Raw genomic sequence first — 13,591 nt, 5'->3', positions numbered from 1 at the left:
CCTCGCGCTTTTTCGATTTCAAGAAAAAAAAAAAGGTATACCTATTACAGAAAACATAGATAATACTTTTTTGCTTATTTGCCATCGTTTCACAAACCATCAGAAGAAAAATTTAGAACCTATGTTAAGAATATGAAGCATGCTCTTAATTCTGAAAATATCTTTTCCCTTGGAGCTTCTTCTCTGGGCCACGGCAACGGTAGCGTCTGCGTATAGCAGTTTGCGAATTTCCTAGAGACGCAAGATGCATTGCTTGTTAGCTTTTTACGAATGAAGTTCTAGTCTTCGGAATTATCATTTATGTAGTCATTTCAATTCATAGTTGTACACCTACTTCATTTGTAAGAAACCTTATGATTGTCGAATTTTATATTTCTTAGATGTTTGAATATTTATTTTTTCTTCATCCAAATGTGAAATTCTTGTTCCCCCATTACATCAACTGCCGGTTTAATGGCTAGTCTCTCCCAGTGGGTACGAGTCATAACATAGATAGAAGCAAGCAAGCAAGATGCACAACACGTGCCGTCAGTCGTGTAATCTCGGTACACACGCCCATGCTGCACAGGGGCGATCATTTGTGTCGGCCTATCGGACAAGGTTTGGTTACATTTAAAAACATGCTTTTGCCGATGATGGTGAGAATGATAATGATGATAATATGCATCATCATCAGCAGCAGCAAGCTGGAAGACGAGTAACAAACTAGATATCCTATTTGGCTAATCATGTATTCATATTTATACAAGCTGCAGTTTCTGCCTCTGCTGCAATACATGCACATTTGCCGTTTTTGTTCATTCGAGCTTTATTTTATTAAATTGTACTAATAGCTACCCCTGCAACAGATCTAATTCTATTAATCGCTATTTCTTATTTATTTATGAAGAACTAGCATTCAGGAACCATCGCTACTGCAGCGGCTGACATGATTATGACGCGTTGATGTCGAAGTGAGGATAGGTTGGCAAATGTATACTGGCCAGCCTCTTGCCCCGAACAGAAACTTAATATGGCGGTGTGAGAGCTACTGAAAATAGAAAAAAATCAATTGCACCATTTCTCACTAAAGCTAACCAGGAGTATATATTCGAAGCAGCGCATAGGTCGACTTAAAGTTCCGTTTATTACGGGCACTTTGCACGATGTTAACGTGTCCTTGAAAGGGGAACACACCATGAATTCACTGTATATGGATGAATGTTACATAGTGTAAAGAGTGTCATAACACACATAATATTTCGCACCGGAGGCGTATATTTTCACTAGGCGTCAAAACATGCGAATTGCGCAATGAGTGGTTGGTCTATATAAAGGTGTTAACTGCAAAACACACTAAATGTCTTACGGACATGGTATTAGGTACTTGGCCAATTCTAAAAACAGGAATAATGGGCTTTTCGCACATCCTTTTTAAAGTGGGCATTCCAGAATAGTTTGAAGCGGCCAGTGCTACGAACATATAGGCATTACTTTTCTTGAGGCAAGGTTGAAGTGTCCATCTAGAAGCTAAACTACACTCAAGTGATTAAGCGGACGATGCGAACGAGTCCCGATCAAGCTATTGCGTTCAATTCTTGAAGGCGAAGCCGCCAAGCTTCGTGCATGGTAATTTTAAGACAAAAAAGCGGTGATAAACTGGTCGCTATCTTTCTACAGACGTAGAGAGATAGGACGACACGTATTGCGTAAAATCCCACTTGCTGCTATTTACGTAACTTAGTCTCCCTGAAAATTCGGTCGTTCTAGACTTCCCTTTCGAACGGTCACTGTGCATATGCTTGCGATGGGTGTACAATCGAGCAAACTTGTTGATATGTGTACTCAGCATGGAAGAAATGAAAGCTCCCTGAAACTGGTCGCCTGACGAAACTTGTGCCTTCCCACATTTCTCACGCGTACTTCAATTCATGCAGAGGCCGGTTCCCATTTACGCAGACTGGTTCAAAGCTGCCGAAATTCACCAAAAAAAAAAAAAACAGAAACAGATGGACATTTTGAGAAGGAGGATCGAATGAGGCGATACTAAATAATAAGCACTCTCTATGCCCCACATTCTCCCCGTTTTACGGCTCTCGTGGCGAAAGCCTGACGACGGGGGACCACGTAGAGTGTCAAGGCTTCCTTTCGGTTCTTGTTCGCTAAGAGTGTATGCGCACAAGCGTGCCTGGACTCTATCGGTACGGCCGATCGAACGTTGGCAACCACCGCGACCGCTTACCTCATGCCGCACTGCATACTTGCGGGTGACAGAATGTGAAGAGAGAGAGAGGGGGGGGGGGGGGAAGACGCACTCGGTCCTCAGGTGTATTCTCAGCGGGCGTCTTCTCGACACCGCAACGGTTACTGCGAGAGCAAAACAAAACGCAAACCGGAACGCAGGGCAGTAGAGATCAGCGGCGAGGGACGTGATTGGAGGATCTTGCGACGTGTCGTCGTTCGGTAGCTGGCGTGAACGCACCCGGGCCACAGTAGGTAGGAAGGGCCCAAAAGTTATGGGATCCGGCGACGTGGGAGGTGCCGACTCACTCGGCGCGTAATGTCCCCACCTCGGTCACCCCCCACCACCGCTTGCACCGACTTCGAGGAGACGCCACCGCCACTGCACGCGGTTATTGCCGCGGCATTGGTGGCCTGGCAGTGGCACATCTCCGACGCGCGACCACCCACCGGCCTCTGCCGCCATCTTAGCCACTCTGGGGCAGGTCTATAGATAGCTTTAACTTGGCTTCACTAGAGCAACCCCCCCCCCCCCCCGCCCAACCTCTCCTTACATCCTGCAGGGTCGCAAGAGATGTGATCTCCTCTGGCGCCCCGGCCAACGCCACCACGTAAAGCCTGTCGTAGATAGGAGGATGACGCAGAAGAGGGGGCACACCACGGGCAGGATTTCTGCGCTATGGGATACGTGAGCGACTGTTGCCGAGCTATTCACCTGCGATTTCCGTCCGCCGTCTTGGCAGGGCTCGACCACCGGCTTCTCGGTGTTCCTTCGTTTCGTCGCTATTTGCTTGTGTTCGTCGTCTTCTTCGCGAATCACCTGTTTATGGCTCCGACTCTTCGGAAGTCTGAAACACGGCTCGCCACAGCCCGTCCATCGGTGCTTGTCGCGTGTGATGGCCGTTATCTCCTGGTTTTCTTTTCTCAGTTGTGTTCTTCCAAGCACATCTAAAGAAGAGAGAGAAAGAGAGAAAAGAAAGAACAACGACGCAGCGATGCGCTGATAGGTATACGGCGTCCTCGCGCTGGCAGTAGGCGCAGCTCTCGTTCGCAGCCCAGATGCGACTGTCACATGGCACAAGCTTCATTCCAAAAGGTTATCTTCTGTTTGTTTACCACCGTGGAATATTCTTTGCTGTCTTGCTGTTTTTTTTTAAACTTCACAAAGCCTTAAGCGGACGAAGGTGCTGGGACAGTATATCAAGTCAAGACAGTCGGACGGCCGGTCGCGGCAGTGTGCGCTGGAGCGGCGCGGTGATGGATTGCGTGAACGGCAGTAAAGCTGGTCCACGCCTCTGCAAAAGAGCGTCCCGACCATGCTGCTGGATATCGGCGCTAGCTGTCGCTGAGAGTCTACGTTCTCCGCGGCATTCCACTAACGATAATACCGACTGCATTTAGGCGTGACTGCCCCTATTTGCGCTGTACTTCGCGGGCGCAGAGATACGAGGAGCCAAAGTAGTGTTGAGGTGGCTTGGCGGATCCTAAAAACCGTTCGTGAGAAAGGGAGGCTGCTTGTCTACGTACTTTGAGGCAGAGGCACCTTTTTTTCCTATTCTAACCATTACCACCACCACTAAGCTAAAGTAAGTCTGCAGATAGCCCCCACCCCACACACCTGCAAACGTTTACCAGATACCTTGTACTTCAGGATTCGTATGTATCGATCTTAAGAATCGTGTCACTTCGGCAAGTTTATACAAAAAGCTTAGAAAGATGGCTTGCTTTGCATTTGCATCCAACCGAATCTTAGCATACTTCTATACGGTAAAGCCCTATTTCATTATTTTGTATTTATTTTATTTGTACCATTGTAAAAATGGGGATCTTACGGTCAGAGTATCCGAAGAGTCGGAAGGCCACCGGGCGTACAAAACAAAGCGAATGGTCTACAATGGACTTAAGCGTTCCCGAAACATTGACTTCACCGCTATAAAACACTCGCATATTGTATAACGCGAAGCGCAGTGCTACGCAGTTCAATGTACCAGTGACTGTTATTAACTTACCGCAAAACATTTTTCGTTCTAGGTATATTTATCATAAAGATATGTCCCGCTAAAACCTTTGGTATACCATTACAAGAAGGGTTGACATGTTGTGATTAAGTATGTGTTTACAATAGCTGTGGTGTTCCCATGCCAACGAAATGGCAATGCATGTTTAATCTATAGGGTCGATGAAATTAGAGAAAAAAAAGCTACTGTAAATAGGTCCCTTACACTTTGTTCAATTCAAGTTAAGGCGGAGATCTCTCACCTGCTTGACATTTCAACGCCACCTAAATTACGGTGGTACTGGGCATCATAATGTGGTAATGTAGTGGCTATAAGGCAAGGAAATGACTCTTATATCTGCAGCCCAAAGTGAAACACGCTGAAGCGCCGAGGGGCAAACTGAACGCCCTTTGCAAGGGTGTGGTGTCACTCGCCTTCAGGCTAAAGATAGACACCGAAAGAACACTCTAAGCCAAAACGGAGCAACAGGGGTATAGGGGTTGCTCCTTTCAGGGAGCAATTGCATTGCCACTCCCATTACTCTCCTAAAAGGAGTAACTGCAGAGGGAGGAACCGTTGCTCTCCTTTCAGTTCCTCCTTCGGGGGATGAACAGTTACTCCCTCCAGTTCCTCCCTGCAGACCAACAGTTACTCCCACCAGTTGCTCCCTGCCGACCAACCATTACTCCCATCAGTTGCTCTTCTAAGAGCAGCAGTTACTCTTTACCGTTCCTCCCACGTGTTCGCAGTTACTCTCTGAAAACCAACTGCACATGCTTCCAGTTACTCCTTGGGGAAATGAGTATTTATCTCGAGTATGCTTGTCACACGCTTAACACATGGCGAGAACTCCTTGGAAGAGCACTGCTTGGGTGCTTCTAACACAAAAAGTGGACAATATTGAAAGGAAAATAAATGCTTTATTGTTCTTTTTATGAGGCGACGTGTGACCACACGTAAAAGTAGATTTCGCCACACCACAGCCAGCACTAAACAAACACCATAATACATCAAAGGTTTTCTGCGTCATCCGTGGAAAAACAATCTTGAATTTCTAGCATAGGGCAGTCTGTGTCATCATTGGTGAGAGAAGGGCAACTTCTCCAATTCTGAAGAACTCAAGTTTCGCAGCTGGTGTTGCCATCACGCTAGCGCAGCAGAACGTCACCGCAGGCATATTTGAAGCATCTCATTCCTGCAAGAAAAAAAATAGAAGTGTGAGGTTAAACATGCCAGAATCAATTCATAACAATGAGTCACACACACTGCAGCAGCGCTTACATTCTAGGATGTCTACTGCAAAACGAAATGTGAAAAAAAGGAAGGTTCGGCCAAACGTTACTTGGCAAGCCATATAAATGCTGATGTGGTAGACGCTCTTCACATGATGTCTCAGACAGCAATATTCTGGAAGAAAATGTGCAGCACCTCAACAAGGCATATTTGTAGCAGTTAAAGATACCCTTAGGTTCAGTTAACTTGTTTCCTATACACAGCTGAGTGACATTTCTATGAGCCAATTCACCAATGGGCATTCTAAATGAGGTCATGTGTGTGGCAATTAACACGTACTGTCCGCTCATGTTAAAATACTTATTTAGCTCGTGCACATAGTTGCTCTCGACTCTACTGTTCTATCATACGCTGCTGCGTCTTCAATTGTGCAATACCTGTAGGCACAAGCCAAGCATGCAAAGCCTGCTTGAAAGCAACCATTTGCAGAGGCTACATGATAATCTTCAGTATATTTCTTTGTACCTGACGCAAACGGCTGGACAAAACTATAGACAAATAAATGTAGACCGTGCTACCTTCAAAAAATGCTTTAAATTTAGAAAACTAGGGTGCATTTGTTCACTCGGTTGACGAGTCACAGCCACGAGATATGTAAACGAAGCAATATATCAATATATCTTAAGGCATGCACAGATATTCTGATTCTTTGTTTGACAGAGTCACAGATAGCTTGCCAATACATATATATTTGAGAGCAACAAGATGTGAAGCTTTTATTAGCTCAACGTCTTGTTGGTTCACAGCCAAACAGGTTACTGCTTGTTAGACAAATTGGAATAAGCACACCATGGTTCCCCAAAAAAAAAGCATTATAAGAAGTTAGCTCCCGGTGTGAATGTCTGCCTATTTATTTTGTACTGCCTTCTACATGTGCCACAAAGACATTTGTTGAGGATGTGCTACCAGTCAAGCCAAGATCGCATACTTGGTCAATGTGATGGAAATACAAACATTAGAAACACTGCCACCTCTAGTAAGAGCATAACACTTCAGTATCTTGGACTAGCAAAGAGGTGCACAAGAAAGTTAAGCCCACTCTTGTGAAACTTTGAACGCGAATATTTCAGAGTGGGGGAGGTCAACATGCTGTGGCACTTTTAAACCCACGAAACATCTGCAGAAAACAGGGTAAAGGCAAGTCAAGAAACGCTGTTATGAAGGCCTGCGCATGGACAGCTTTGTGAATCTAGGCCCAAGTGTTATGCTTTGTGCAAGCCAAAATCCATGTAAATAGGGAAAGCATACTTTTAGGAGTACCAGCGTAAACAAATCTTGGCAGTTGGCTTTTTAGTGCAAACAGCAATCCCTGCAATGAAAACATAAACATTTTATCTTAACGGTAACAGTGTGAGCACACACACGGGCCAGCGGAGCCATGTCGAATTGTCAGTGCCAGTGTAACCATGTGGCATAATGAACTATTCTCTGGCCAACACATGCACAGTTTGCCCCTAAAAAGCGATGCTTTCATATACGTAGTACAAAAAGTCTGCACTTACCAAAATTCACTTGCTTTCTGTACATTAGCATCGTTGGGAGCATCTTTATCTGCAGTATAACCAAATTTGTGTCATATCCCTGAAAAAAAAGTAAAAGACATGCATCAAATATTGTTTCATTTGGTAGCAGTGAAGTCAGGTTAAGAACAGCCAAGTGGGAATCAGCCTAATTATGTGCATGCGGCAAATCCCAAACGGCGTTATTGAGGTTGTCAAAATTTTCGTCGATTGGTCGATATGTCGATATGTGACTTCAACGGCATGCCAAGTTTTCACAGCGCATAAAGATTTCATGATGCAGAATAATGACAGCGCTAACGAGAACACACAGCATTTATGATTGTCTTTTACAATATTCAGTTTTGCTAAGGTTTTGCATCACTAAAGAAATCTGAAAGATTTGGGTCATTCCTCCTCCTATTGTTCTGTCAATATGTAAACAGAACATGTAAACTGCTCGCTTGATGGTGCGCTTATAAAATAGTACGTTCAGCGCAGAGGTGAAGCAAGTGACGCAGTGATGTGGGCAGATTTTTTTTTTTTAGGCGTGCGGGGAGGGGGGGGGGGGGGGGTCCGCTTATCTGAATAGGCCCGGCAAGCGAATATGGTCGTCAATTTGGGCTCCCTACGCCCGGCCTAAAAAAATTCTGTGCGCAACCGCCTGGCTATGCCAGTGAAGTGAGGCGACAATGATTTGTTTACTTACTGATTTACATACACTTTACATCTCTAAAAAATGCGGCCCAAGGCCCCAACACTCAGCCGTTAACATTACATAAAGCCAATGGTAGAAAAGTGCCAGTATGAATGCAGCTACAACCCCGCCCCAATGTTTTTCCAAGCGAGGTAGTGTTGCGGAAATGAACTTTTAACTGCAAAAGTACACTGGCACTGCAGTGGTGACAGGGGAAGCAAGAGGGTATGCAGGCGGTAATAGAGGTGATTTAGTCCGATACGGCTAGCAATAGATACGGTGAATAAGAGCAAATCATTTCTATTTCAATAGCGCAACCACTCAACAATGTATTGTAAGAGCATTAAATGTTGCTAGAAATGCCACTCACCTGCACGCTGATGCATGCACAGTCCTTTGTCCGACGAGCGAACAGGCTTGCAGATAGCTGAAGACGTGTTTACGATGTGTTTGTTCCACCCAGCAGCAAAATCCACAACTACTTCGCGCTCCATAAAGATAAATATACACTAACCTTCATCACGAATAAGTAGAAACGCAAATCTGCGACACACACACACGATCAAAACATAGCTCACAGCTCGCACGTCCATGTGCTCGCCAACCACAGACCATATGAAAATGAGTAAGTAGTGCGAACGCGAACCTAGTTGCGCCGAAAAAAAAAAACGTCGAGCAGTGGCAGCACAGGCGTCAGCGCAATAATTTCAGCGTGTTCTCCTAATACAATTATAAAAACAAACTGAGGTACACTAAAACTCATAAATAAATATAAAAAGTTGAGTGTAACTTTTATTTAGTGCTAGTCAACATAAACACTGAATAAAAATTACTTTGTAACTTACATCGTTTGCTACTCTAGCGCCACACTTGTCGTGCGGGCGCAGATGGCGCAGATTTGTCATTCTGCCCTCAACCTACACGGTGAAGCGTGCTACTAAGTGTATGGCTGATGAGAAGCGCGTCTGGGTCCGCTTTTTTTTTTTTCTTCTCCGATATATTTGGGCGGCGGGGGGGGGGGGGGGGGGGCTCCTTATGCACGTGTTTCGGTGCTTGATCGACTTTCACGCCCTTACTTCGCGGACGAACGGCGTGTCTAGGCTTTTTTTTATCGTTGTTTTGCACGTGTTTCGGCGTTCGGTCCGCTTTGACGTGCCAACTCTCCATTCTGCTGCTGCGTGTGTTAGGTATTTGCCGTACTGTATTCTCAGGCCTTCTGTGTTCAGCCAGCGCTGCTATCTTATTATCTACGGATGCTAAAATAAATCACTGTTTTGGTTTGGTGAAGTTTGGCACACAGAACAAACAATAATCTGGCCCATGAATATCAATGTGGGCGGCATGCATATTTGTGTGCGGTGTTCTGCCGGGGAGTAACCGTTGCGTGACGAGAGCATTTACAGCGGTTCCTCCTTCCGTTGCTCCCTTACAAACTTAAGATGAATACAGTTGCTCCCTCATTCTCGAACAAGTCGGCCATCTTGTTCCGCTTGGTCTTTTCGGAGAGTAACAGTCGGTCTGAAGGAGTAAAAACAGCCGTTGCTCCCATTTTGGCCATTTTTGGCTTAGAGTGAAGTAACCGATAAGAAAAGGCAGGGAGTAACAGAGTATAACCTAGTATGCTTGTGTATAAGCAGCGTCACCTCGTCATAGAGGAGCGCGATACTTGAGCCCGTGAGTCATCGCGCGTGGCTGGCAGTAAAGATGGTCCTGGTTCCCATCAACGGAGGGAGTCGACGCCCAGTTCCCACGCAGTTTGTTCAAAACTCCCCTCGGGCGTAAGCGTACATATAGGCTCGTTTCAGAAGGTTGATACAGTGCAAAGAACAACAACAACTATACGACTACAACAAAAATAACTCATTGGGACAGTCAGTGTATAACACCTCGCCATGTTGTGACTCTGGGAACAATGGGCGCTTTGAGGCATCGCTGCGCGTACATACTCAAAAGGGAACGGCGATGTAAATTAAAAAGCGGTTCTTTAGGTCTCTGCCTTGCGGTTTCATTCCAAGAGTGCTAACAAGCTACCATACGGCTCGCCCCGCTGAACCATGCTCTACATTTAACGTCTTCCCACGATGATCGTCGAAATGGGAAGCCGCTTAGACGATTCGCGGTCGCTTATAGGTCTACGAATCGAGCAGCCAATACAGTGTGGCTGCTTTTTATTTCGCTGTGGATGGCGAAGTATAACCGGCCTTTTACGACGTGGGAAATGCCCTATCGCGTGACCACTCCCACGCATGTGCTGCATACAGGGGCGGCTTCTTGATCTCCGTGTGCAAGATTGGGCTTTGGTCCTCCGCAGGTGAACTCTGTGCGTGTAGCGTGGCGACTCGTGCATGGCGATATAGCTTCTCGCCCCGCCGTGTATACGGCCGTGGCCGCTTTGCTGCGGCGCCCAAGGTCAGTGGAACGTTTCGTTTTCTCACGACCCGCCCGCGATGCGACGTTTGCCCCGCTTGCGGACGTTCTACTTTCGGCTGCTTGATTTTGAGCATCGCTGTATTCAAACGCCGCCTCCCATCGCGAGGACCCACGACGCGGTCAGGGCTCGAGGCCTTGTGGACTAAGGACTCGTCCCTGTCCGAGGCTACTTTCTGTTAAGAAGATGTCGATTTTCTTTCTCGCGTTGCCTACCAATGCTGCTGCTATCTATTAATTTAAATTAAAAGCTTTCGCATAAGATCAGCAATTTTATGACATTTCTATATTGATGGGAAAAAAGATAATATTCCTGGGGATGAATTCCTGGAGATGCCATGCATAGCGTAATTCTATCTGTTATCAAAGCTTCAACTGTGATGTATATTCAAGCAAGAGTTTATCTATCTATCTATCTATCTATCTATCTATCTATCTATCTATCTATCTATCTATCTATCTATCTATCTATCTATCTATCTATCTATCTATCTATCTATCTATCTATCTATCTATCTATCTATCTATCTATCTATCTATCTATCTATCTATCTATCTATCTATCTATCTGGAAAATGTAAAAGAAATTGTGCAGTCGTCAACAAGCGCAACACGAACGCTGCGACGCTTGATTTGAACTAGTTTAACTGGTGCCAACTGTGGAGCACCAGATGCTGTTGCCGCGATAATACGACAGTATGCTTGGATAGTATGTCGGCTTGCGTGGGTAAAATCTCGGCAACATAACCATTACCAACGTGGCGCTAGTGTCAATCAAACTGTTTCAGGAGACGCGGTGGAGCGTTTGTGTCGAGCTTGCTGACGACTCTACGTACGCCAGTGACCAATTGCAAATACCGCGTACTCGCGCCCTGTCTGAAAGAACATACTTGCATCCTAATCCTTTACCATCAGATATTTAAGCTTGTTAACTTACTCTCAAGTTAAGTACTTGTACATATATAGTCTTTGTCTCTTTAGTAAATGATTCCCGCTAAAACAACAGCAGAAAGCTCCGACCCTACCGTTGCAATACGCACATTGATTTATCCAATTTCCACGTCTACAGTTTGGGCAGCCTCTATTTATCTAATGTCTCCATGATCAATTTTTCACCACTTATCTTCCACGATCAAGTTCCGCGATTTATCTAATCTCCACGGCTGAGCAGCCCGGGGGCTGGCCACCCCATCAGTTACCTAAGGGGTGCGGGGGGAGGGGGACGATATTTTTTCTAAAACTTGGATAAGAAGGGCTGGGGGTTGCTGCGACGAACCTCCCCCCCCCCTCCTTCTCATGGTTCATTGAGCACCTCTACATTGCACACCCCTATATATGGCAAATGGCACTAGCACCTTGAAAATTTGTGACGTTTTTATGATGTCACGTTCTATGACGTAACACGATGACGTCATCGCTTGACTAGTTGCTCGTTAAAATTGGATTGATCACAAAGGCAGTTCAAGACCAGGTGGGGCGCAGAAAGGTTTGGAGGGAGGCGGGAAGGATCAATACATCGACTGAAAAGAAAAAAAAAAAATAGCTTTCGTCTTCGGGTCATCTTAGCCGAATGTATGAGAGACATTGTGTGCTCTTATAAGAGCTTATAAGAGCTACTCATACTACTACTTACTACTTATTACTTATCGTTTGTTATCAGCACCCTAGCGGTCTTTTTGCTGTCCCCGCTAGAGTAACGCCGTGGTAACTCTAATCCCCGCCCAGTAGCGTCACGCCATCTCTCGGCGAATCCACATACCAGTTATTTCTCCCTCACCTTTGTCGGTCCGAACGCGGTGGTTTAGGCAAACGCGGATCGCACGTTCATCCCACGAAAGCCTTCCTTATCGCCGGCTCGTACATTCACGCTGACCGCGTAATGGGGAGCCAACGACTTATTTTCCATCGATCGAGTTCGACCAATTACGCCGTGAATCACGTATACATCTCGCTATACGTCCGCGTCGGGATTATACGCCATCGCGCCCACGGCGCAGCGCGTCGTCTCTTCGTTTTTCCCACGGGCATCATCCCTGCGGTCTGGAAGGATCTTCAGAACGAAGACGTTCTACGAACGCGTATGCGTTCTCACGCTGCCCTTGTGTGACCTCGTTTCTTTTTAGGCAGGGCCGGTGGCGAGCCACTTGCCGATGCGGGAATTACCTCGGTTTAAATAAGGAACCACCGCCTGCGTTTACGATGGCGTAGTGGTGGTATGGATGGGCGAAATGATCCCACTGACTTGCCTTTCATCCGTATGCCATATGCATCTGCAGAGGCACCTGCATGCCGTCAGACTGAATTTTTGCCCGGAGCAGGATCGTTCATGCCACCATGCAAAAAAGGTGTGAAGAATGTATGGCACCTTTAGATACATCACGGTGCATCATACTTTGCAGCAAGTAGCATAGCGTTGTGCGATCTGTGGGAACGTGTTAAGGATAGTCCGGGCCAACGAAGTACATTCGCTTTCAGCCAGTATTTTTAGTAAGGGAGCAGTAAGTGTTGCGTTCAGATCGCGTGCGTACTCTCTCATGATACTGAGTCTGCTTATAGTGACTAGTCTTTGCTCGATTAAGAAAAAAAAAAGGAGTAGTCGGGGCCACAAAACTCAGCCAATAGGCTGGATTATGCGGGTTTTGAAGATATAAATATTGCACAAACAGGGGGAAATCTCTCAAGTGTGCGGAATGATGTTTCGACAGAGGGACGTTGCGAAACGCTTGCCAGTATGTCTGAGACACTTATTTCCCTCTGCTTACGCAGTTATTGTCACATATGTTGTACGTCTCCATCTGTCGGCCGCTGCCTGTGCCGTGGGTGGCGAATAGTAAATCGATAATCTCGGATGAGCCACTTCACGGGGATTGCATTTTTGCTTAAGCGCACATGGCGTGCCATGGATTATCAACATAAACCGAACATTAGATAAACTTCAATTCGGTGTATGTAGGTAATGCAGCGGTTGGTTGAAGGGCCACCTGTCAAATGTCATCTAATACGTACGGCAAGAAGTGCCCGCAGTACGTAAAAAAATGAGGCCCAGATTTGGTAACTATACACAAAGCTATGATGTCATTATTTTTTCTCTGCGGCAATGGATATCTGATATCATTACTTTCTGCCGTGCACCTCATGTTTTACACGCATGCGGAGTCGAAATTCAGTCGAATTAGAACACTATTGCATATTGAGTTTCACACGTTCAAGAGTGATGAGAACTTTATTTCACACGCTCAAGTGGAGCAGCTTCGAATATTCTTAGTGGCTGCAGCTCTGAGCGACCGCAATATGCTGTTTCTGGACGCCCTTGCGTTCCCACTTCACATTCCCCCCCCCCCCCCCCCCCCCAACAAAAAGTGCTACCTGCAGTGTCGAACCGAAAAACAATAAATATAAAGGAAAAGAGCAACGCGGCCATTACGGAGAATTCTACATGAGGTGCCCACAATGGAGTA

General features: G+C 46.0%; 1 long non-coding RNA gene across 1 annotated transcript; it reads right to left on the bottom strand.

The window, feature by feature from the left end:
• Positions 1-5,117: 5,117 nt before the first annotated feature.
• Positions 5,118-8,695, bottom strand: LOC142817678 (uncharacterized). Its single transcript, XR_012895297.1, has 2 exons — positions 8,077-8,695; positions 5,118-7,091 (listed from the first exon to the last, which is right to left on the bottom strand). It is a non-coding gene; the product is annotated as an uncharacterized LOC142817678 (long non-coding RNA).
• Positions 8,696-13,591: the final 4,896 nt, after the last annotated feature.

Source organism: Rhipicephalus microplus, chromosome 5 (assembly GCF_043290135.1).
Source record: "Rhipicephalus microplus isolate Deutch F79 chromosome 5, USDA_Rmic, whole genome shotgun sequence".
NCBI lineage: Eukaryota > Metazoa > Arthropoda > Arachnida > Ixodida > Ixodidae > Rhipicephalus > Rhipicephalus microplus.
Note: the sequence above shows the minus strand (reverse complement) of the source record. Positions and strands in the feature narration are given on the sequence as shown.